The sequence below is a fragment of the Apteryx rowi genome, unplaced genomic scaffold (genome assembly GCF_003343035.1).
Source record: "Apteryx rowi isolate R43461 unplaced genomic scaffold, aptRow1 scaffold_446, whole genome shotgun sequence".
Lineage (NCBI taxonomy): Eukaryota > Metazoa > Chordata > Aves > Apterygiformes > Apterygidae > Apteryx > Apteryx rowi.
In genome coordinates, this window is record NW_020450701.1 from 321,338 (window position 1) to 326,121 (window position 4,784).

The 4,784-nt window shown below is 41.5% G+C and overlaps 1 protein-coding gene across 4 annotated transcripts in view; it reads left to right on the plus strand.

The window, feature by feature from the left end:
- LOC112971517 (serine/threonine-protein kinase Sgk3) overlaps positions 1 to 4,784 on the plus strand; it is a 61,396-nt gene that overhangs the window by 19,977 nt on the left and 36,635 nt on the right. For all 4 annotated transcript variants that reach the window (XM_026077046.1, XM_026077047.1, XM_026077045.1 and 1 more), the window contains exon 2: positions 4,506 to 4,587. The gene's annotated coding sequence lies outside the window, so the exon portion shown is untranslated. The remainder of the gene's footprint in view (positions 1 to 4,505; positions 4,588 to 4,784) is intronic.

Below are 4,784 nucleotides of genomic sequence, written 5' to 3' on the forward strand. Positions count from 1 at the left end.
ATACTCTGATGTTCATGAAATGATGCAAGCCATTACAGTTGTTCTGTCTCTTTCTGTTGGTTTGGTTTTCCATGTTTGCTACACTAAGTGTGGTTCCATGCAGTGTGGTAGGTTCTGGTTTTGATCTCCACCATCCTCTCTGCTCCAGGACTCTCTTCTGGTAATATATGGATCTTTTTGTTCATGTCCAGAGTGCTGGGGAACTGTCAGCTCACTGTGGATGTCGTTCAGTACTGGGAAGCCTCCTTTACTTGCAGAGCTCTTATGTTCCATCAAGAGATAATACTGCATCTTTCTGTACTTTCTTAGGTGGCTTGCGGTTGTTTTGTGTGGATTGGCTCATTTGTTTGAGGGAAGGGGTTGAAGTCTGTTTGCTACAGATCAGTCTCTTGTGTATTAATTTAATCTCTCCAAACTGAAAGACTATCTCTCTAATCTAAAGAAATGTTGCAGTTGATCTAGAGTACAAAAAAAAAGTGAGGGGGGAAAAAAAACACTTCTCCCTGCAGCTCATGTAAAACTAAACCATTGTTCAGAGTTCTCTGATAAGCACAGGCAGGCAACTATGAAAATGAGTTAATGAAAGCTATTAATATGCATACATAAATTAAGTGTTACAAAACCAACTTTGGTAAAGAGCAGTTACCTGGTGACACTGTTGCTTGCACATGCACTGTGGAGTTTACATCTTGTGCAACTGTGGTTTTGGTTCCCCCCCCCCACACACACACAGTTTTAACTCTCAGAGTTTCAGCTAAATCACTTTCCCACTTAGGGTCGCCTTTTATTTGATCTTTACCCTTGATAGCCCATGGTTGTTTTTTTTAGTAATCTCGTGTATCCAAGGAGTCTGTCAGAGATCTGTCTTCCCTAATACATGAATCTTAGGTGTCACGTTAAGCAGAGCTGAACACCTGGTTCCAGCTGGCCCATTCCCAAACCTCTTAAGTCCAATTCCTAAGCAGGCAATGCTGAGCAGAGATTGGGGTATGGATTTGGGTTAATTAGATGCAGAGGCTGGGAAGCAGAATGAGTATAATTGATCAGCTCAGAGCATAAAATGATAGAAAAGGGCAGATGCATATCTGTCTTCATGTATTTTTGTGGGGACTTTGTGGCTGTCAGAATCCTAGGTATTACATAATATTTGCCCTGAGTTGCTATATCTGTGTCGTCATGAGGCCTGTCCATTACAGCTTGCGGCTTTCTGAAGGGTTACGTCAGGCTGCTCATATACTGTGCAGCTGGATACAAAGTATTCAGAGTGGCCTTAAAGGCAAAAACGGGCTAAAGCTGTTTGGCAAGTGCAAGTTTAACTACAAGGGTCATCAGTTTTTTTCCGAGTGAAGATTAAGTTTAGGGCCTTATAGACTAAAGGCCAACAATGATTAACAAAGATCACCTTACATCTATTGCAGTGTCACATTAGTACATTTTGGAGGGTTTTAAATAGACATATTTGGTTTAATTGGAGTTGTTGATATGCAAGAGAGCATCACAGAAGAATTTTTGATTCCAGAGATCTAACCTTAGTGCCCAAACTTGATGACTCTAGTAACTGTCTGGGGCAAGGAGGTTGTGTTATCCCTGAGCATGAAGAGTAGGATAGAAAACTTGGTATTGAAAATGATAGGGTAAGATATTCTTTTGAAGATACAATAACTGAAGCTAAAAGCTGTTGTGTCAGTGTTTGAAGCTGAAAGTGAGAGAATTATTTTGAGGTGTTAGTCAATTGACCCACAGTGTTTAAACAGTAACTAAAAATATTGGACTGTACTTGTCAAGTGGTTTGGGCTGTGCTTGTTGTGTGAATATTTGAATATATATTTAAGTACCACAGAATATATATACAGAACAGTGTTCACTAACAAAGCTCCTGGCTATGTTAAACAAGTCTTTTGCGTTCCTGCTTTGTCTTGCAATGTTTTTTATATTGTATTTTGGCCTGTTTAGTTCTCTTGATATTATAAAATTAGACTTGTGATATTTGGTCAGTGACAAGGTTTTTTTCATACTAGTTGAAACACATTTTCAATAAAAATAGTTTCTCCTTTACACCTATTCCGCTATTTTTACACTATTTCCACTGTTTTTCCACTATTTGCTATTACTTTCTGCTCTCACTGGGCTTGGTGAAACATGTTAGAGATACTGTGTATATCTGTGATCTCTTAGGTTTGAGATGGCTTGACTGGTCCTTCTTTTCTCTTCTCCATTTTTTCCTCTCCCCCCATCCAGTCACTGGCGCTCTTCAACAAAGACCTGAAATAGGTGGGAAGACAGTACAGGAAGCAGATTTGCAACACTGTTTAGAAGCTAAGCACTGCAAAGTAGTGGCAGCCAGACTCTTTGTGTATGTTACTTGCCTAGGAAACATAAATGAGGAACGCAAGGGAGTTCCCGTGGACAAAAATGTCAGAATGAATGCTGACCTTGTAACTTTACTTAAAAGGCAAGTTCAGTTTTGTGTGTTGCTAGATCTACTATCCAATTAACTACTAAGTGTCCCAAGCAAACTGACATTAGACTATTACCCTTAAAAAGCTTGTCAAGCAAATCTGTAAATTAGGATTTCTTCAAATTTTAAAACCCTTAACAGTGTTTTGTATGGTGTGATGCAACAGACAGATAAATATGCTGAGTAGTTCACTGGGACAAATTACAATTTAAGGATACATATCAGGTCACTGCTCTGTAACTATTTAGACCTAGTACAGATCCAGAATAGTGAGATGAACTACATAAAATTAAATGGTTGGCATCCCTGTCAGCCTCTTTGGAGAGTTTTTAACTGCACTGAAGGACAAATAGCTTCTTTTTATTTGAAGGTTTAAGGTTAAGGTTTAAGGTTAAGACTGTGTGGTCAGGTAGACAGAATTAAATTATCTCTAGGCCAGGGTCTTCCCTGCTTTCCTTGGCTGAGGCTCCTCTACTGTAAGTCAGTCCAATTAAAACTGATCTGCTGACAAGTGAATAATTGACTGAAAACTATTGACCAGCTAGATGAACACTGCTAAACAACTTTTAAGTAAAATAACTGTTGAATAAAGATGACCTGATTAAATTCTTTGCCAACAAGGTATTTTAACTGACTGAAGTTCAAAAGCCTTCTGTTCTAGGGGTTAGAACTAGAAGTGCTAATATAGGTTGTTTAAAAGCTCTCTATGAATATACAGCAAATATCTTGCCACATTCAAACAAGCAGAAGATGGCTGTTGCTACGATGCAGAGTCTCTATATACAGCAGTGCCTGTTCAAAAATATGAAACATCAGAATTGGAAAAGGGCAGGTTAGGATGAGAAAATTCCTCATTCCTTCCTGTAAGGACTCTACTAAAATGGAAGATTATGATCCAGATGAGTTGACTTGTAGCTTGTGTGTACACAGTTACAACATGCTAATCAAAACACTGATGTATTTTAAACAATGCCAGACTGTTTCTCTGGTTTCTTTTTGGAGAGTTCTTGGATGGCTGTCAGTGTCTGACACATGAGTGTAGTATTTGGGAATACTTGCAGCAGGAGCGAGTGTTCTGAAACTGGATCTCCCGAATTGTTGTTTGCTATATACTTGCCAATACCTGTGACTGTGTTTAAGTGAACATCATCATGTCTCATCAGGCACACATATAGGTCTTGTGAAAACATGCTTGTAGAACAAGGGGCTTTTCCATAATCAATAGAACAATTTTCTGATGAAAACTGGTGTTTTGTTGGGCACTTAGATGTTTCACCTGAGTGGTGAGACCAGAACTCATGTCATTTAAGTCAGTGGAACTGACTAACCTGTTTTCACATTTGTCCATTATTTACACTGCAGTTGAAATCCAAAGAATTATTAATCATTTCTGGTATTTAGGTGGAAGAAACTAAAATGTCACGGTCTTTTGCCTCATGCTCAGTATTCCCCTTTGCAGTAGATGTCCTTTGCCTCTGAAGTCTTGTCTGAACAATGATTAGTCCATATTGGTTTAGAAACAATATGCGGATGCTCAGTAAACACAAAGTTTAAACATAACAGACACAGCAGCCTGTTCAGTTAAACTGAACCCACGCTGCCTGCTGGCTGTCCTGCCCTTCTAGATCTACGGAACAAAAGAAACTGGAAGTGATGCTGCCACTAAAAGATTCTTTTTCTGGAATTTGTGTTTTTATAACTTTCTTATAGCCTGAATCTGTTCAGAAAAAAACGAGTTACTTTGTTTTGCGAGGTCCAGTTGAATTTTAACTAGGGTATTGAAACTTACCCTTCAATTTCCAAGGGCCTGGAAACAATGTTCCCTAAACGGTGCTAGATACTATAATAACCTGTCTCATGTTCCTGCGTTACCCCTGCTGCATGTACAGAAGGGCAGGGAGAGCTTCCTCTACAGCACCTGGCTTAATGGTGACCTTGCCGGTGGATTGCAGGCTCCCATAAATGCATGGAAGAGTTAACCTGGAAATCCTCTTCACGTGCCTTGTGCACGATTTTTTTAAATTACTTTTTTTCTTCTTCCCCCCAGACTGGCAGCCTTGCCGTTGGTCTTCCCAGCGCTCCTCGGGGGATCCGCCTAGCGGCGCGGGCAGCCCCGGCGGCCGCGGGAGGTAGGAGGCGCCAGGCCCCCGGGGCAGGGGCTGTGCGGGGCTCGGGGGCCGCCGCCCAAAGCTGGCGGCCGGGAGGGCGGGACCGGCTTGGGGGCAGCTGGGGAAAAGCTTGCAAGTAAAACACCCGGGGGGGTATCCGTGCTGGGAACCGCGCCGCCGGGCCGGGCCGGGCCGGGCCGGGCCGGGTCTCGTCTCCC